Source organism: Tamandua tetradactyla, chromosome 21 (genome assembly GCF_023851605.1).
Source record: "Tamandua tetradactyla isolate mTamTet1 chromosome 21, mTamTet1.pri, whole genome shotgun sequence".
NCBI classification, from domain to species: domain Eukaryota; kingdom Metazoa; phylum Chordata; class Mammalia; order Pilosa; family Myrmecophagidae; genus Tamandua; species Tamandua tetradactyla.
Genome location: NC_135347.1, coordinates 37,008,616 through 37,030,084, shown reverse-complemented (window position 1 = coordinate 37,030,084; position 21,469 = coordinate 37,008,616). Strand labels below are relative to the sequence as shown.

Below are 21,469 nucleotides of genomic sequence, written 5' to 3'. Positions count from 1 at the left end.
CAGGTTGGGTTTTAATCTGGATTACTGGAGTCCTTTACGGGCAGAGTGAAGGTGAGATGGAGAGAAAAGCCAGGAGAGGCTGCCACGTGCATTGCCCTGTGAAAGAAAAGCTAAGGACCAAGGACTGCTGGCAGCCAGTCTCAGAATGACACAGTCTTTAAGAAAAAATCACTGCCTTGCTGATGCCTTGGTTGTATACTTCTAGCCTCAGAACCATGAGACAATATATTCCCATTGTTTAAGCTAACCCATTGTATGGTAGCAGCTGGGGAAACTAAAATTACCTATAAATGGATGTTTACAGTAATTTTATTCACAATATCCAAAAATTGCAAGCAACCATGGTCCTTAAGCCATTCCATACAAGGAATACCACTCAGCCATAAAAAAAGAACAAATTATTGATTCACACAATGAGATGGATGAATTTTAAATACATTTTCCTAAGTAAAAGAAAATTCAATTTATATGACACTTAAAAAAGCAAAACCATAGTGATGAAAACATTCATTGATCATTAGAGGCTGGGAATGGGAGGAGATATTGTCTATTAAGGGGTAATTCATGTTCTTTTTTGGGGGATGATAAATTGTTCAGTAGGGAACTGTCATGGTAGACACATGACTGTATGTATTTGTCAAAACACATATACCATTGTATATATGGTATCCAAGAACTATACCATTGTGCTAGTTTGAATCTGTTGTGTACCCCAGAAAAGCCAAGTTCTTTAATCCTTATTCAATATTGCTGGGTGGAAGCTTTTTGATTGCTACCATGGAGATGTGTCTCCACCCATTCAAGGTGGGGTTGCTTACTGGAGCTCTTTAAGAGGGAACCATATTGGAAAAAGCTTTAGAGCCCACACAGTCAGAGACCTTTGGAGATAAAGAAGGAAAATGCCCTGAGGGGAGCTTCATAAATGAAGAAGCTGGGAGACAAAGCTAGCAGACTTCACCATGTGCCCTTCCAGCTGAGAAAGAAACCTTGAACTTCATTGGCCTTTTTTTGACTGAAGGTGATCTCTTACTGGTGCCTCAATTTGAATATTTTCATAGCCTTGCCTTCATTTGGACATTTTCATGGCCTTAGAAATGTAACTTACAATTTAATAAATTTCCCCTTATAAAAGCCATTCCATTTCTGGTACATCGCATTCCAGCAGCTTTCAAATAGAAAACCACAAAAATTTTTATTGTATGAAAACTAAAACAACAACAACAAAAACAACAACTAGGATGTCAGGGGAAAGCTGGAATGCAGACTATGACAAGTGAATCTAATTGCATTACAAACCAACCACATAACTACACTGAAGGGAATTAGAAAGAAAGGAGCTGACCTAAAAAACTTTGGAAAACAATGTTGGTAATTTGTTTATCATGGGAGTATGAATAAAGTATGAAAACTACTTTATTTGTATACTAGGGTTGAATTAATAAATAAATTCTATATAATGGGAGTTGGGTTTCACACTATCAGAGAAAAGCATTACAAATAAGTAAGATAGAAGGCTAGAATCAACTGTGTGGTGTTGGATTAGAATTGTAGTTATCAATATGAACTCATTTTGTAATTATACCTAACAGATAAGTAGATACAGACATAAATTTTGATGTGTGTGCATGCACAAGTTATTCATACATGTATTTTCTAGCTCTACTCGTTGAGAGGGGTTAGAAGTGGTATACCTAGTTGCAGTGAGCACATCTAGCACCTAGATCTTGGTTTCTAAATACCAATCTCCAATAAAAAAATAGCACTGCTTGGATAAATGACTGATTCTAGGGTTGGGGCAGGGAAATACAATATGAGCATGGAACATCTTGAAGTGCCAGAAAATAAGAAGAAAGAAAGAGAAAATACGGAAAGCAAAATAAAGAGAAGAACAGAAAAGAAAAAATAAATAAATAAAAGGATGAAGCATAGCTAAGAGGCCTAACAATCACCCTGAGAGAGCTCCCAACGGCTCAAGTTGGAATAACTTGAGCAGCAAAATAAATAATGATAGCAATTTGGATTATAACCAAATGATAAAACAAATATCCATGAATCCACACAAATATAAATAAATAACTGAATAAATGGGGGAGATGTGACAACTTTTCCTTAAATAAGAATTCCCATTAATAAATATGAAGGAATGAGGGAAAAAAAATCATCATTAAAGCAACACAGTATTAAATGCCACACAATGGATGTTAAAATTAGTGGGTGAAAATTTAAGCAAAAATAGGATATAGGCACAAACTCAAAGTATCTTCCCCCAATTATTTGGTAATTATAAAGGAAAAATAGTAACTTTATAGTGGAGGACCCTAATAAAAACCAGCTTAACCAAGTGAACAAGAGTAACACAATCAGTAATAAGACATAGTGACATTATGTAGTCCCTAATATGATACGCTTCGAAGAGAACGTCACCACAATCTAATAATGAGAAAAATCAGGCAAACCTGAACCGAGGCACATTCTACAAAATAACTGACCAGTATTCTTCAAAAGTGTCAAGGTCATGAAAAGAAAGGAAAGACAAGGGAACGATCAGAGTGGAGGCAACTAAGGGGACATGACGACTAAATGTGAAATCCTGGAATAAAATAAAAGACATTAGAAAAACAACACAAAACAAACAACAACAACAAAACTGGTGTAATCTGAATAAATTCTGTAATTTAGTTAATATTATTATCCTACTTTTGTTTTTGTTTTGTTTTGCACGGTCCAGGAATCGAACCCAGGTGTCCGACGTGAAATGCGAGCATTCTAGAGTATTCTACCACTGAACCACCTATGCACCCATGTCCTAAGTTCCGATAAATTTTCTATGGGTGTATGAAATTTCAGTGTAAGGGGAAGCTGTAGGAAGGGTATATGGGAACTCTAAATAATATTTTGCCACTCTTCCGTAAGTCGAAAATTATCTCAAAGAAAAAAGATGTGTAAAAAAATGCTATAGATGTTTTGTCATCATCTTTTGGCATTTAACACTGCAAAGAAGTCTAATTTTGTTCTGTTTTAAGTAACCTGCTTTAATTTTTTCCTGCCTGGAAACCTCAAATTTACTTATCTCTTTCTGGAAATTAATTGGGTCTAACCATTGTTAGTTTGAGTTTTTCAGTGTCAATTTGGATCCTTGTGTTTTTTGTTTTTTAAATCTTATCCATATCCATGATCACTTTATCCTCCTGTTGCTGCACTCATCATTTCTCTTTTTTGCTGCAACATTTGTCACTTAAGGCTTTGTATGGTTCATTCAGAGAGGCCATGTTAACACACTGTGTCCTAACATTTTTGTTTGCTCCCCATTTGAAGCATACTTCAGCAGTATATATTTTAGGGGATTTTTACTTTCCCTAAGCTGCAGCATGTTTTTACAAGCCCCGTCTGGATTCTTTCGCTTGTTTATCTTCAGAGTAGATAAACTCTATCCAGACCAATTCCACCACCTCCTGCTTAGTGGTAAGCCATTAACAACAGGTTTTCTGGTATATTATTTTGGGAGTTGTGAAGTTCTATCAATTGTAGTGTCATAATTATTTTATTGAGTGGTTGAGAGAAATATATTAAGGGATACAAGTTAGAGGCCGTTTTAAATCAGAAGCCATCCATCCAAAACACTTGTGTTTTCAAGTTACCAATATTGCCAAGATATTTCTGATGAAGAAAACTAGCATTATGAGTCTTATTTCTCAAATTCTTGTACCCCAGAATCAGAAAAGAGAATATAAAGCAATATTATATATTTCACAGGACAATTAAAGATCTGATATTTCTCCCCAGCAAGAATTATGAAGATAGTGGCCTGGAAACCAGTGAAGCTGATTGCAAAATGAATATTTAAAAGCCCCTCTGATTTAATGCACTCTTGTTTCCATTCCCTTCATTCCTTACAAAGACAAAGAGTACTCTGTAAATATTGCTTTAAGGATTATCAGGCTTCAACTTTCAAATTCATCCAAAGGCCATAATTTAAACCATAATATTGGCTTAACAAATGCAAACATGATTGAACCACTTTCCTTTAGCTAATAGGAATGCCAATGAAATTAGAGCCACTTAAATAACTGCTTTATTAACCTACTATATTACTGCTGTGAGAAATGCCATGGCACATCCAGCCAGGAGGATACATACCTAGGAGAGAATTAAACCACGTCAAGGTAAAGAGAATAGGTCGAATTACCGCAAAAGCTCAATCCACAGAACGGAGTAAAACACTTACTGAAATTTTGATGTATTGATTTAATACTTCATAGTTTAACCATGGTTGAGGTTGGAAAAATCCTAAGAGATTTTAAAGGTTTTCATTTGATTCAGAGGGTGCTTATTGTAGGGCAAATTATGCTTCTGAGTTAGTGAAGCTTAACTTGACTTCTCTCATGCTTCTGCTTTTTGAATACCACCTACAGAGAACTTTGATTTCTGCAGCCTACAGCCTAGTTTGATTTCTTTAACGGTTCTTCATTAGTGACTCACCACTATTTACAGAATAATGTTTAAACTCCTTACCAACAAAAACAAATCACTTTATGATTTGATTCCTGCTCACATATCCAGCCTCAGTTTCCGCTTTACATCCTATCCTTCAGTTAACACCTTCAGCTCTCCCTATAAAGTCTGATGGTTCATATTCACCCTTCTTTGTATATGCCAGGGAATAGTGATTATTCACTATGAATTAATGATCTTTTGAGGTAAAAATATTCTTTCTTCTGCTAAGTTTTCTCCATCTCCCTCTCTGTCTCCAGCCTCTTCTTTTACCTCCCCCCAGGCAAGTTACACTGCATTTTCCTTTGTGAGTATTCAGTTCAGAAGTACGTGATCACTTCCTTCTAATATTACCTATCTTGATAAATTATTTGCAATTATTTTTTAAACTTCTGTGTCCCCTGCTGTACTGTGAATATTTTTAAGTGCAGAACTGAATTTATTATTGCAATAATTTTAGAACCTAGCAAAATACCTGGGAACACTACTTAGCAAATATTTGGGGGAATGAATAAAAAAATTATAGGGAGGTAGTACAGTGGTATCACTAGGAAGGTGAAGAACAGATTCTCAATAGTTACAGCCTGCCCCGTAGCTCACCTCCCACCCCACCCTTACCTCTAGTGCTCTTGTGTACCTAAGCACAGCAGGGCAAGTTGCGTGTGTGCATGTGTGTGTGTATACATGGGTGCATGCACGCTTTTTGACCCAGGTTCAGAGTTGGCTCCTTTGGAAAGTTATGGATGCCTCCTTATAAGCCCCTGTACCTGCATGATTATATGGAAAGCCATATGTTCATAATGACACTTCTTGGATAATGTATTTTCAAAAGGAAACTTTAAGAATGAAGGAAGAAAAAAACGTGAAGTATACAGAGAAGGAAGGGACAGGAGGGGAGGGAGAGAAAGAAGCAAGGAGGAAGCAAGGAAGGAAGGAACTATTATGTATCAAGTACTATGTTATTCCTTCCATATTCAGCATAATTTGTTAGTAAAACAAATTATTCAGAGTATATATTATTATCCCCATTTTTATAGATAAGAAAACTAGGACTCAGTTCATATAATTTGCAATAGGCCATCCAATCTACAAGTGGCCAAGCCGGAGTTGAAAGCAGAGTTGCTTCGGGTACACGGGTGGTTCGGTGGTAGAACGCTGCCCCCTGAAAGGTTTAGGAGGCGAAAGGGTGAGAAAAAAGGAAGGTAGACCAGGAAATTTGAAGTGGGCGGGTTTATTTCTGCGCTCTTGGGCAAAGCTCAGGGAACCCAAGATCAGGGAGGTGAGTCCGCAGGTGGGCTTGAGCCCCCGCAGTTTTTAAGGATGGAGGTCAGGTGACACCCAGAAGGGGAGGTTCCGGAAGTCATGTTGGGAGGGGCGACACAGCCTCCGCAGCTCCAGTTGCAGTGCCCGTCCCCGTTCCCCCGCCCTAACATCCCCCTGCACGAAGGCCCGGGTTTGGTTCCCAGACCACGCACCCCTGCCCGTCCCCACCCCCAAAAAAGAAAACTGAGTTGCCTCATTAAAAAGTCACTGCTCTTAGAATATGGTGAGTTGAAAGACCTTCAGTTGTACACAACCATAATGACCTATTGTGTGAGTATCCTAATCGTGAACAGTTTTCCCTTTCAACTTTAGACAGTAGGATTCAGACATATTTGCCTCTCATTTCTACCAGTTAGCTTCATTTGGCAGAGATATGCACAGATTTAGGTGCTTCTCTGAATTTACATATATTTAATTTACATATTAAACATTTCTATTGATTCCACTTGCCTTTAGACACCACCTTAGGTTCTAATCCGAGCTATAGAATCAAATACCAAGACCCAGACTTTATTTCCGTTTTCTTCACCCATATTGTTGTCCTGTTTTAGCAATCAGACCAACACTCACCAAGCTCCCGGTGCGCCTCCGAGGCTGCCACGTCACAGCGTGTGGAGCGCGTGGTCCGGACAAGCACTGACAGGCCAGAAGCCATACAAATAAATTCCTAGGACCAGTTTATTACGATCCTCAAAAAGTGGGGATTCAAAACCATCTGCTGGAGGTATTGGCATAGAACAGGGCCTAGGCTGGGAGGCCGGGCATAAGGCCGGCCCGGGACCGCAGGGCGCCCAAGGTGGTGGCGCGGACGTCGCGGGGGGTCCCAGACCCGCAATCCCGCGGCCGGGCAGGTGCCGGGCGCACGGCGGCGCCGAGAGAGGCCAAGGGTTGCAGCCCAGGGAGGGCGGCGTTGCGGGGGTCGCCCAACTCCGCAAGGAGTCTGCTGGGCGCTGGGTACCCCGCAGAGAGCAAGAAGCTGGGCCACTGGGGGGCTCCAGCGCGTCCTTCAGCGCAGCGGGGGAGGGCAGGTCCCTTAGGCCCTGGGGGAGAGGACTTGGGGAGGGGTGTCGTTTAAGTGAGGTGAGAGGCACTGGGGTTTGAGCAGGGGAGAAGCATTTGATTGTTTTAAAGCTCATTCTGGCTGCTGAGTGGATACAACATTTTATGTCCTAGAGCTGTAGGAAGGAAGGAAGGAGGGGCTCTCCGGCGGCCAGTCGTCCAGCAGAGAGAGGATGATGGCCAGGACACCAGGAGTGGCAGGGATTGAGGTGTGAGACAAAGAGAGGAACCACGGGGGCTCTCCCTGGGTGGGCAGTGGTGATGCCTGCTGGAATGGACAACAGGTTGGGAATAGCAGCACTGGGATGGCCGTAGTTGGAAAACAGTTATTTGTAAGAAGTGTTCGAATGACATCAAAATTCACAAGTTCTTCAGGTGTTACGTTAGAGTTTATAAAAGGGATTGTTAAGCTAGTGGAGGATTACACCGAATAACTGAGAAAAGCTTAGAAATTGAACGTGTCCCTATTTACCTATTATATCTTCCTAGAGAAATGAGGCCTTGGTGTTTTGCTGGTTTTGCTGGTTAAGCTGGCCGAGCAGAAGTCACTGAAACTGGGAAGGTGTGGGTAGAAAATGAGTTAAAGCCTTCCCAACTACTGTGGCTCCAGTTTCTTGGAAAGGAGAAATCAGGGCTCTTTTGCTACTTTTTTGTGACTAAGGGTAAACATTTGAGCATGAAGAAATTTTGAGAAGAGGCCTTGGCAAAACTGATCTGGTTAAAGGGCTGAATTATGACCCTGAAATCAATTGGACAATTCACCTACAGTCAAATTAACAGTCTTAAGAAAAGGAGAAGAAATATGAAAGGAAGAACCTGAAAAAAAAAAAAAGTTACTTGCAAAAAATTCAAAGGTGCCTGGAAAGACTTATTGAAAAAAGACAGTTATGCAACAAAAACTGGATCAAATTTCAACTTGAATAAAGAAAGTTTTTATGACAAATTTAGAAGGGCTTTCAGAACATGGAGAGACAACATCAATAACTAGACTTCAATACTGAAGATCAGAGAATTTAAGAGTCACTTACACTTTCTTAGTAAAGGGTAAAGTATTCTGAGGACTGTTGATGACATATTCTGAAAAAAATCAAGTATTTAAATATATGGATGTTTTTCATTGAGCCAAAATGGAAATTTCCTCAGATGATCAAAGTTATATTCTAATAATATTAAAATATTTGAACGATGATTATTATAACTGTAGCATGAGTGTTAATTTAAACATACTATGTTTATTGTTAAGATCTATGCTAGGAAAAAAATGAAATACTATAAAAATTACCAAGTTGAAGGACTTACATATGTAGTTCTAATGTTTGAATAGAGAATATAACTGTTGGCCATTATGTTTTTTAGTTATTTTGGGCAGCTATGTTATTTTTTATTGTTTATATTTTCAGTTATATCAACTTTGCATTTTTATAATAAAGGCACTCTTTATATTTCAAAAAAATAAAAAAGAAAAGGGCATAGGATTTGGAATTAGAAGACATAAGCATCAGTTCTATCATTCATGGATAAATTAATTAATTTTACTGCATCTTAGTTTTTTTAATCTATGGACCTAATGGGTGATGGAATTACAGATGGTGTAAAGAGATGGTGGGAAGGGCAAAAAGATGACAAACAATGAGAACTGAGAGCAGGGAGTTATTTTTTAAAATGCAAATTCCAAACCCTAAACTCCCTCATATTCTACACTGATAATTTTGTTAGTGATGATTAATGTTCAAAAATGATGGTGACTCCTATGTCACCATAACATTCTCAATCATCCAAGAAAACATAGTGTACCCTAGGAAAATAAGACAATTCACAGAAAATATTCTCTAATGATTTTTCACCAAGTGTTGAAACAAAAAGGCTAAACAGTTATCCTGAATTAACTTAGGTTGAATCTGAAAGTACAGTTAATTGGAGCATGTGATTCCAAAGCATGCAGGAGAAAGAGTGGAAGAGACTTTGGGGCATTTAATTGAATTCACAAGTATTGGCCCTCTCTGTTTGATGAAGAGGTCACATGAAATTGTCCGAACAGCTCAAAACAAGACCACCTCCCATTATAGGTAAAAGCCTTCAAATATGTGAAAACAGAAATCATATCATTCCTTAATTAATCCTACTTATATATTTGGATATTTAAGAAGCAAATACCTGCTTCAGTATGTGATTTTACTTTGCTCAGCATAGAAGAGCTAGGAAGATTTTTTTTTAATGAAAATAAGTAATTACTGAAAAACTTCAATATAAATAAAAAGGAAACAAAACATAAAACAATTCTATAACTTGATAGCTATTTAGATAGCATTTCCTAGGTCACAGTCATTCACTTTAGAAGATTATTTTCAATAGTTCAACTCTGCTTAGCTTCTCAGTCCTGGAGATAGCTCAGTTTTCTGTATAATAATTTAATATTAGTTCAGAAAATAGAGTGTTGGAGATAAATCAAAGTGTTGAAGATAAAAGATAGTTTAAGAAAAAGTCACTGGAATCCAAATGGAAGAAATAAGCTGGGTATCAGCATAACCATATTGGAGAACTGCCATTTGGGTTAACACATTAACTCTCATTTGCTATTTCTGTTTGCAAAACATTTGATTTTCTATTAGCAATTATCAGTTTTATCTCGAGTTGATTAAATTTGTCTCTAAGGTGGATGAGGGGTAAAGGTGGAGGTGGGCAAAAGGCATTTTATAGAAGTACATAGAAAGACAGACAATTAAGAACATACTTCTTAGGTACTCTGATAATTACAAAAACATCAAAATCACATTGCCCTTTCTGGTGTAGCTTGATTTATAATATCATTTAACTGCATGCTGCCAACAGTCACCATCATCTTCATGTTCAGGATTTTTAGCATACTTATTACAGTTAAAAAAAAAACACAAAAAAAATCATGCGATAACCTTTATGTGATTAAATATTCTGGTAACAAAACCCAGGATCCAATGAATAAGTTCTTAAAAGAGCAGTGTTTTTTTTTTTAATAAAGGGCACTGAATCACTTCCAAACTTTCAACCAGTTTTGGGCTTCCTTTGGCCTACTTGATAGAAAGAAAAGATCTAAACAGCTAGAAGATTTATAGGTTTATATTTGCAGGTGTTTTGACTAAACATTATTTGTGATCCTGTGATTGAGGAAAAACTGGAAGTACAAATTTTTAGAGATGAAATGATCTATTACAGATAAGAGACTTTATGAAATTCTACTATTCAAATTATTGGGATGCTCTACATATAATTTTTTTTTAGAAATGCTTTTTATTGAAATGTTATTTATATTTAGAAAAGTTAATTTTAATGGGTTTGGGTAATTGTATATAAATGTGTAATTACTCTCACAATCAAGATATAAGACAGTTAGTTCTCTCACCTAAAAAAATTTTCTTGTGGCCCTTTGCCTTAATGGTGTCCCCCAGCCCAGGTTCCAGACACCCCCTGAGCTGCTTTCTGTTATTAAAGTTTTGCCTTTTCCAGAATTTCGTATTAATGGAATCATATATATAGCACATAGTCTTTTGTTTTTGATTCTTTCACTTAGCATATGTCTTTAAGACTCATCCATGTTTTTTAATTGTTAATATTTCCTTTTTATTGCTGAATAGAAGTCCATAGTAGGGATATACACCAATTAGTTTATCCACCCACCCATTCACAGACATTTGAGTTACTTCCAGTTTTCAGCTCTTATGAATAATGTTGCTGTGAACATTTGTTTGTATTCAGATCTTTGCATAGATATGTACTTTTACTTCACAGGAATAAAATACCTAAGAGTGGAATTGCTTGAGGTATTGACAGACTGTTTTCCAAAGTAACTCTACCATTTTGCATTCCTACAAAGTGGTGTATGGAAGTTCCAATTATTCCACATCCTCATCAATGTTTATTATTGTCAGTTCTTTTAATTTTAGACCGTTAAGTAGGTATGTAGTGGTATCTCATTATGGTTTTAATTTACATTTCTCTGTTGACCAGTGAAATTGAATATCTTTAACTGTGCTTATTGGCTATTTATATGTGTTCTTTGGTGAAGTGTTTAACTCTTCCCCATTTTAACTATGGAGTTCTCATCTTATTGAGTTGTAAGAGTACTTTAAGTATTGGATATACAAGCCTTTTTCAGATATCTTCTGTGAAAACTTTCTTCCAGTCTGACTTTCCTTTTTGTTTTTTAAACTATGCCTTTTTTTTTTTTTTTTTTTTTTTTTTTTAACATGGGCAAGCGCCAGGAGCCGAACCTGGGTCTCTGGCATGGCAGGCGAGAACTCTGCCACTGAGCCACCATTGCCCACCCTTAACTATGCCTTTTGAAGAATGAAAGGTTTTGATTTTGGTGAGAGTCCAATTTATTATTGCTTTTTTTTTTTTTTAAATAGTTTGTGCTTTTTTGTCTGTTTAAGAAATCTTTGCCTAACCCAGTGTGGTAGTTATGTTCTTGTGTCAACTTGGCCAAGTGATGATGCTCAGTTGCCTGGTCAGGCGAGCACTGGCTTGGCCTTTCTGCAAGGATATTTAGTGACTGGCTGATGAACCAGAAGGCTGGTGTAGTAAATCATCAGTCAATTGATTGCATCTGTGGCTGATTACATCTGCAATCAAATTCGGCATGTCTCCCACAATGAGATAATCCAATCAGTTGGAGGCTTTTAAGGAAGAAGAGACACTTTTTTCAGTGCTTCTTCAGCCAGTAAACCTTTATTATGCTGGTCATCTAGACCCTTCATCTGAGCTGCCAGCTTCACAATCTGCCCTACAGGTTTTGGACTCATCCATTCTCACAGTTGCATGAGACACCTTTAAGAATCTCATATTTACAGATCTCTCCTGTTGATTCTGTTTCTCTTGTACACTAGAGAAACTAATACACTCTGTGTCATAAATATTTAGTCTTTTTTCAGATGTGTTAATCTTTGTGGAAGGTGTGAGGTAAGGATCGAGGTTCATTTTTTTTCCCCACACAGGCATCCAGTTGTTCCAGCACCACTTGTTGAAAAACTATATTTCCCCAGTGAATTATCTTGGCATCTTTGCCAAAACTAATTTGACTGTATAAATGTGTGTCTATTTCTGGACTATTATGTTCCCTTTTTTTATATGACTGTTTTTATACCAATTTACACTGTCTTGATTACTTGAGCTTTGCAGTAAGTCTTCAAATCAGGGAATGTACCTTATCCAGTTTTGTTCTTTTTCAAAAATTTGTTATCTGTTCTAGGTTCTTTGATTTTCAATATAAATTTTAAAATCACCTTGTCAATTTCTTCAAAGAAGCCAGTTCGTTATTTAGATTCATATTGCATAAAATTTATAAATCAATTTGGTAAGGGCTGTAATCTTAAAAATATTGAAACTTCCAATCCTTTTAAAATGTGTAGCTATCTCTCTAGGTCTTCTTTTCCTTTTTTTTGCAATATCTTGTGGTTTTCAGTGTTCAGGTCCTGCACATCTTTAGTTAAATTTATTCCTGAAGAATATTTTTGATGCTGTTTTAAATGGAAGTTGTGAAAAAATTGCATGGTCTATTTGTTTGCTTATTGCTAGACGAAGAAATACCATTTTTAAAAAATTAACCTCTTTTCCTGCAATCTTGCTAATGTTATTTATTAGATTTAATAGCTATTTTGTGGATTCCTTAGGGTTTTCTATTTACACAATCAAATTATTTGTAAACAAGGACAGCTTTACTTCTCCCTTTACTTTCAACTTGCATATCTTCTATTTCTTTTGCTTATCTTATTGTAATGGCTAGGAATTCCAGCAAAATGTTAAATAAAAGTGCTGACAGAAGACATTCTTGCCTTGTTCCTGATCTTAGTTAGAAAGCATTGAGCCTTTTATCACCTCAGGTTCTGCCAACTGTATGAGGTTAGCTGTAGGTTTTTTGAGGTACCCTTAATCAAGTTGAATAAATTCCCTTTTATTTCTAGTTTGTTGAGTTTTTCTCATGAAAAGATGTTGTTGGATTTTGTCTAATGGCTTTTCTACATCTATTGCAATGACTAATATGGTTTTTCTCTACTCTACTGATATGGTAAATTACATCCATTGATTTTCAGGCACATGTAAACTGGAAAGCGAGGGATAGAACATAATAAGAATAATATCAGTACATTTGAAAATGGAAAATAAAACCATGAATCCTAATATTGCTTATTTAATGCTTAAAAAATCAGCAGAAAAACACCTCATTCTAGTTAACTGAATGAGTTAACTAAGAGGCAGTGTGAATGGAATTGGAGGTGTTTAATGTTTTCCTTTCTTTTGTAATTTTAAATTTTTTAGCATTTATTTTAAGTGGTCGATTGTAACTACAAAACAACTTTTGACAGTGTTTTAGAATATCGACAATTCAATATTGCATTTCTTTTTTTGGGAAAAATTTCAAATCATTTGCCTAGAGTCATTTTTTTTCGCCTATAGAAAAACAGCTTGTCTTCAGTACCTTGTGTGTATCTAGTGATTTAGGGAAACTGAATCTCCAGCCACAATTTTTAACAGTGACTCAGTCTTCTTTACAATAAAAAAATGAAACTACTTATGTGATTAAACTTAACTAGTATCAGGCTACTGCCTGATACTTTTGAGTCCATGAAGATTTAATTTCATTTTAGAGAGAAAACATTAGGGTGATTAAGGGCAGGGCTAAGCACCCATCCGCACAAAAACTGAACACAAAATGAGGCAATTCATCATGTAAAAAAATAGCCTCCATAAAAATACAGTTTCCTGAAAGGTAAATTATAAAAGTATGCATTATCCAATCTTTTAAAATACCATAATTACACAGGCTGTTCATCAAAAGACTTTTAAGACTCATTAAAATTATAAAACAATTCTAATTAAATCTATATTTAAATTAAGTTTCTATAAGTAACCTACATGGTACTTTAAATCAAACACAAAAAAAGTTGTATAAAAGATCCAATTAATTGAAAGTTTTTGTAAGCATTAAAGCCTAAGTGCTCTATGATTAAGTTTCCCCAAAATGTAATCATCAATGGCTCTATTCAGAAGAATTAGCCTTCTGTACCCCAGATGCCAGTGGAGAGCAGCAGCCTGTCTTTGACACCAGCAAACCTATTCATCCCAAATCAGCATGACCGTGGAAACTTTACCTCCCACCCCACTGGGGATCCAAGTGGCGAGACCAAACAAAGCTGCACATTTTATCCAGATAAATGTCTCCCTATCTGCAGAGTTCCCTATCTGATTAAACGGATTCGTGTTCATCAGCAAATTTAAAATATTCATCGTACAGAGCAGGTTTTGGAAACAATGGCCATTTCAAAGATTTCCCAAGTCGATCGGGGGAAAAAAGATGCACTAGAAAAGAATAAGATTTGCAGCTTGCAGAGAAAAGGAAATAGACCTTCTAAGGGGACAGCACTAAAGTGTTTCCTTCTAACTCTCTTCTTATTTAGCTACTTGAAATGTTTTTCATTTTTATTAGCCCAACTTCCCACGGGAAAGAAAATAAAAAAGCTCTGTGACATCACTGCCTCTTGTGTGTTCTCTGAAACTAATTAACCCTATGAAGTTATTAGGGCAACATCATTTTTTCTATGACATCATACAAGGTGAAGGTCACTTCTGTAATATTCTCAGCTTCATTCATGTGGTGCATACCCGACAAAATATAATTTATTGTAATTTCCCCAGTGCCCCGATAGCCAAGTGATTAGTTATTATGGTACATAAAAAGTTCAGATATATCATGCTTGATTTATAGCCTCTATTTCTGATAATCTCATTCGATTTTATGGTAAAAAGAAATGTACTATTTATGTTTTATAGATTGTTATTTTGAGAAAATGACTATTTAAAGTATCTTTTCATACGGATACTTGCTGTATGGTATCTGGAAGCTGAGACATCCAAATGATTGGGAAATAAGGGCAGTTCTTTGTCCAGTTAACAAGAACTTTTTCTGGACAACCTTCAGATCTGTGCTGGTGGCAGAATGTTTGTTGGTGACCAGTTCAATGAGGCTGCAGCTGCCTGCCATTGAGCCCACAGATATCAGGGAAAGAAATGGTGGTTCTGGGCAGATGGAGCTGAGCCCAGAACATAGCTACGGCAAGATTGCCTTCCCCTTGGTGCATTGCCCATGACTTTAAAAGTCTCTGATCTCCTTAACATAAAAACCTTGTTCCAGATTTTTTAGATGCGGAGTTGGCTTTTCTGCATTTCTCTACTTTTAGAGAAGGGACCTTATAGAGCTACGAAGCTTAAATTCCAATAACAAAGTTCTCTTCTCCCTCCCCTTTCCCCATTGCTCTGTTATTTTAATTTTTATGTTATTAATTGCTGTTATATGAAGCCTAAATTCAGTTTATTATATTGAAATGGTTCTACTTTGAGAGAAAGAGCCTCCTCACCCCCAGATGGGGTGCAGAGCTCACCAGAAGGGTGAGGACAGGAGGCACAATTATCACAGAAAGGGTAGGTCTCAAAGAGGAAATATGGGCAACTGGAAGTAGATGAGAGAAAGACGGTCCATTAGTCCTTCTCATGACTGTGAAGAGGACACGAAAGAAGCTGTGTCTCCCAAGGAGGCCTGCCGGGACCCTGGGGAGACCTCTCTTACCCCTGTGTCAGCTGTAAAGCAGGATGGCACCCAAGGTCCCCCAGGATCAGCATCCCGCACTGATAAGCCAACAGCTAATGACATGATGGTGACTAGGAAATGTTAGGTACTTATTAAGTACTTGGTTCTTTCAATCTTCACAATTATGGAGTAGTTTAATAGCTGAAGAAATTGAGGCTCAGAGAAATTAGTAATTTATCCAAGGTCGTACCGCTAGTAAGTGACAGGGCTGGGACTTGAACCCAGGCAGTCTAGCTCCCAGCATCTACACACTCAACCATTACGTTATACAATTCTTTCAACCCTTTGTACTCTGTTTATTTAATAGCAAATACTTATAGAATGCTTAAAATGTGCCAAATACTCTTCCAAGAGCTTTATGTGTGCTAAATCCACTTGGTTCTCACGACAACTCTATGAGGTATGTACTAGTGTTCATTTTCCAGAAGAAAAAACAGGCACAGAGAGGTTGAGTAACATGCAAAGGTTGCAAAGCTAGTAAATGAGAGGCCAGATTCTGAAGAAGGCCATCTGGTTTTGGAGTCCATGCTCTGTACCTACAACAGTTGTTTTCTTCTGAGTCTCAGCACTTTGTAGAGTTGCGTTTAAATGATCTAGTCTGTCCCAATTGTGCTAAGGGGGAAGAAAAGGCTGCAGTGCTGTACTGGGGTCAAAACACTAAAAAGTGTGTTATTTGGATGGAGAAGGGTAATAGTGAGACAGGAGATAATGAGAAACAAAATGGTGATGATATGCACAAGCGAACTCAAGGGGAAGGAGAACCCAGAGGCACAGAGACAGAAAAGCTGGTCAATCCCCCTCCCCGGATGAAGGTGCTCCTTTCAGAGCTCGCTTTGGAGATTCTGGTTTCTAAGGGAATAAGCGGCTGCTTATATCTCATCTCTCTGCCCTGCCTGGGCTTCCAACTCCCTCCCGCTTGTTGAAAGCCATTCTTTCATTGGCCTCCACAGTGCTATCCTAGCTTTTGTCTGATTATTCTGTCCTCCCCACCTCTTTTGGGGTATTTACTTCTGATTGAGTCTCTTCTGCTTTCCACCCTATCATTGTCGGTCATATCCTCCCAAACTGAGTCCTTGGTCTTATTTCCTCCTCTCATTGAGAGCTCACTGGTTTTAACCATCCACCAGGATGCTCATGGCCCCCAAATCTATAGTCCCTTCAGAAATCCTGACCCCATCTCCAGATATGCAAGTCACATTCTTACTCAGCAGTATTGTTGCCTCAAATTCTAGACATCCAAAATGGAGAGAACTGTCTGTCTCCAAAACAACACGCTGCCATCCTCTCCCATCTCTGCCAGAGGACACCTGGAGTTGATCCATCTCGCCTCCTCCTCCTTCTGCTGATTTGCTGTTACTCACTCATGCCTCTGTTTCTGCTCTTGTCTTCACTTATCAAGATTTTATTTTTTCTATCTCTCACTCTAAATTCTCCTTATGTTTCTGGACCCACAAGATCTTTACTTCTGCTCTCAGCTACTTCTTTAGTTTCACTGCTTTCACATATAATGTCTATACCACAAAATATAGCAAATAATCAATTTTCTTCTTCTATCTTTGCCATATATTTATCTGGGACCTAAACTAACATTAGCTGAGGATATTATGTTTGCTAGGTACAGGGGTACTTTCCATATACTCTTTCACTAAATCTGCATGAGTATTCTGTGGTGTCTCATTATCTCCTACAGATTAGAGATGAAGATGCTGAGATTCACAGAAAGGAGGTGACATCTTTAGGACATGGGACAAAATAGCAGATGTAAAGTTCAAATCTATAACCATGACGTCAATCTTTTCAATTCCAACTGAGCCCAAATCCTTTAAACCAATTTTTCAAATTCCTGAATTTGATTTCTTTCCTCTATGAAAGGAATCTGGGTTATAATCTGGAGCATACGTATAACTATTACCTTAACCTCTATTTCAAACAAGGTAACAAAGGTATAAACAAATGAATCTGTAAATGTAGCATCAATGATTCCTATTAAAAATCCAATAAATTCTAACATAGCCTTTGAATTGGTAATTTCATATTTATCAACATAGACCACAAAGTAGCAACACAAATTTTTAAAAATTAATTTTATCCGATTTGAAATATTTGAGAATCACAATAAAGGCACATATGTGCTATAGTCATGTATAACACAAAGTTATATAAAATATTTAAAAGTCTAAGTATTATCTATAGAACCACAGATAAATTTTGCTTCCAGTCATAGTCAAGAATTTATAGCTCTCTTCTTCAAGCCTTCTCTTCAGCAGGATATGGCTGCATTATTACTTAATGATCTTTTGATGGATAAATTAAAACAACTCTGGAGGCAGATGCTGTTGGGACTGTGCTGGTGGCCCCTTAGAGCCCCTTATGATTTCTGTTCCCTGCAGCCTGACCTAAGGTGCTAATGGCCGGCACCTGCATCTTTGTAGGAGGGTTGCTTTCAGGTTGCCAGAACCCACTCTGTTAGTGTGCTTGGGAATTAGTGTCCCCCTGGGGGCAGCCCTTAGCTAAGGCTGATGCTATGGGGATATAAATACCCCAGTTTCCTTGCTTCATGCCAGGACGATTCTAAGGTGTGTATTTTATCTTCTTTTGTAGACGCTCCCCTGGCATTACGCTTCATTTGGCCATGGGGTAGCTGGCTTTATAGCATACACCTTATTAGCTACCTATTTTTTTCCTGCATCACCTCTTTACTCTCCTGCTAAGGTACCCACTCTTCCCATATAACTATGTGCATTCAATCCTCATTTCAGAATATTCCGCTGGGGGAGTTCAACTAAATTGGCAACCATAAAAAATACAATATCAAAATACTAAAATCAGTATCGTTTTCTTTCTTTCTTTTTGCTTATAGTTATCTCTCTTCTGATTTCTGATCCATCCCTCTTTATTTCTGTTTAATTTTCTACCACTCAAACTTCTGATGCCATTACCACATTCTCATGCTTATGGGACTGGGCAAAAGGAAATAAGAACTATTTGGGTGGGGAGGGGAGGGTACGTAAGGTGGGAAGGCAACAGTTCAAATAAGACAGATCCAGCACTAGAACTCATGACCACTGATCTGCAAATTGGATGAAGTCACATCTCTCCTTCTACTTTTGACCCTTATTTTTGTGAAAATAAATTAAAACAAACAAGCTAACCCACAAAGAAAATCCCATACCAATGATTATTGCTTATTCTTTGTCTTTCTGCTCCATTTTATATAAACTCCTCTTCTCCTTGATCTGTTTTTCTCCTACTATATTCCCTGCTTACAGAACATACTTCCATCACTCCTCAGAGCTACTTCTCTAGAAATACAGAATTTGGACATATATGTCAGAACCAAAAAGTGATTCATTTCTTTGACTTTTTAGATTGCTTTTTAAACTATAGAAAAATCTGCACAAAAGCATTTTGTGGAAGCATGATATGGAAAACATAAAAAGTGGAACCATTTTGGTTAAAATGGAGAGAGCCAGTGCTTCAGCTTCTGAGGGTGACCCACAGAATCCTTGGCTGGTCAGAGGACAGGGGACCGCAGCTGTCTGGGAAGACGCCTACTTCAATAAAATTCAGCAGGCTCCCAGGGACCACGGCCTTGACTCAGCCTTGCTGGGAGTGTGTTAAAATCTGCACTGCAGCATAACCCCTAGAAACCACTGCTTGTTCCAACTCCTGTAACTAAAACATGAATGTAAAGATTGTGGAAGTGAGGAGTGCAGGGAAGAGGAAAAAGGGGAAAAAATCACAAGGATAGCGTGTGGAGGATCAGATATCCTGGTTTCTATGCGACATTTGAAGGACATGAGCACAGGTGGAGGAAAGATGCATCTGAGTGTACTGTTTATATGTACTGGGCTTAAGAAATAAGCTTTACTGTGTTGAAGAGATAAATCATGCAGAGTGGCTTAGTTGGTGACCTCTGTCAATGTCAGAGACCTGGCCGGAGGCACGAGGAACAAGCTATTAAGATTAGCAATGCTTTCAGCCTTTTGGCTGCCGAGGCTTCTGCACTAGGAAACATACAAAAGCAGGACGTCAGAGACTGAGGACAAAAGTGTAAGTTCCTGAACAAACTTGTACATATGACTGGAGTTGCTACCACTTTACGAATCCATACTGCACCCAGGGACCTAGGCCAGTGGAGCCTTGGCACCATCAACAAGTTATGATTTTACCTGAAGCACCGCTGCAAATGGCATTTCAGGTTTTGCTTACAAGCGCAGTAATATTAAACAATGTGCAACAGTGCCCCAACTGACTTGATTAGCCACAGATGGTGGTAGATATGCAATTTCTGCCGCAAGGTCTGTTGCTACTAATTCCTCCCTCTTGGAGCCTTTTGCTCTGAGATGGTGGCCTTCAATCCAGAGAGAGCATCATGGGTGGCGTTTACTATCAGTGCTAAGAACCTAGTGTCACTGTTCTGTTTTCTTTACATCTCTCTTCTGGCGAGTGAAGGGCCTAGCTTTTTACATACACAGAGAGACTATGGGAAGGGCGCATAATTCCTAAAGAAACTGCAGAAATTTAGAGAAATAAAGCATTACCTGCCGTTTTTGTGATCAACACTAGCAGCAGAGTGCATAAATGCTTTAGTTTACAGAAATAGCTAGACCTTCCTGAACCCTCCCAGTGATTAATTAGAAAGCCTGTCTTACAGATTTTTCTCTCAGGTGTAGTAACCTTGTAGCCCTAACCATTAAGAACTAATAAATAAATGCTTGGTTAAGCATAAACAGGATGATAGGCAGTGAAAGAGTGATGATCTTGGTTTTTATGTAATATGCTCACTCTGTCATTTTATCTTGGAGGACGAAATAATATCCAAAACTAAAAGTTGCAAAAGGAACTACTTTGAGCGATTTGTTCTTAGCCATTTACAATGTTAATAGTACTCACTATGAATGATCATCTTTGTGGTTTTATAATGATTAATGTTAAGAACTAAAAATTCATGATTTCTGAAAAACATTTCCAATTTTGAAAACTGATGGCATACACGTGATCAGATTTTAAAATTTACTCTAAAAACAGAAAAAGAAGTAAATTGGATTGCAGAGTAAGTAGCCGCAGTCAAATGGAAGACTGTCCACCTAAGAAACACTTGATAACATGATTTGCAAAGATATTATAAATTACCCCCATATTAAATACAGCTCTCAATTCTTTCCCATGTGTTTTATGGGAAAGGTTTATGCTAACTAACCTAGATAACTGCTGATTCCTTCCATCATCCTATCTTTTTTAGACAAACTTCAAGAAATAATATGTCAAGTTGGGAGCGTCGAGAAACATGAAATATCAAATTTTTAAAAATTTCAGCTCCTATCATGAAAGTGATAATAAGAGTAAAGCTAACTTCATTATAACTACGCAATCAGAATTCCAAAAAAAACATGACAGGACATTCAGATAAAAAAAAAAGATCAATCAAACTGGTTGAGATTAAAGAAAACATTTAGATAATTTGCCAATCTGTGAACAGCTTGACTGAGTTTAAAAGGATCTTTATGATTGAGTTTAAAAGGATCTTTACAGCAGCAACACATAATTTTACTAAATATAGGCCACAGTGTATAAGTCAAATTGTTCACTTTTTTTTATTGGAACAATGTGGATTATACAAAATAATAAAGTTGTACTTGTTTTATCATTGCCAACTCAGACAAGGATTTTCTTTAACCCAAAATAGCAACTTGAATATCTTACCAACTATAAGAATACCTGAAGAATATAAGAAAGAATAAAAGAGTTTAGATCTACATTTTTCTTTTCAGAGTTCAAGTCTACATTAAAGCATCTCCCAAAGATACTGTTTTATACCTTGAATAATTCCAAAATATAAAATTACCACTTGCTTGGATGAGAGCTGTGGATTATTTGTGATTGAAGAATAAGAGAGCTATGTAAAAATTTCACACTTTGATTCTTTGCAAATCTTTTTTCAGTTACACAAAGTTAGGATTATATTCAAACAAAGTAAAA

The 21,469-nt window shown here is 37.5% G+C and overlaps 1 protein-coding gene and 1 pseudogene across 8 annotated transcripts in view; one reads left to right on the top strand and one right to left on the bottom strand.

The window, feature by feature from the left end:
* Positions 1–21,469, bottom strand: part of KIAA0825 (KIAA0825 ortholog) — a 467,160-nt gene that overhangs the window by 21,901 nt on the left and 423,790 nt on the right. The window lies entirely within an intron of this gene.
* On the top strand, positions 7,050–7,921 carry LOC143665771 (protein C3orf33-like; annotated as a pseudogene).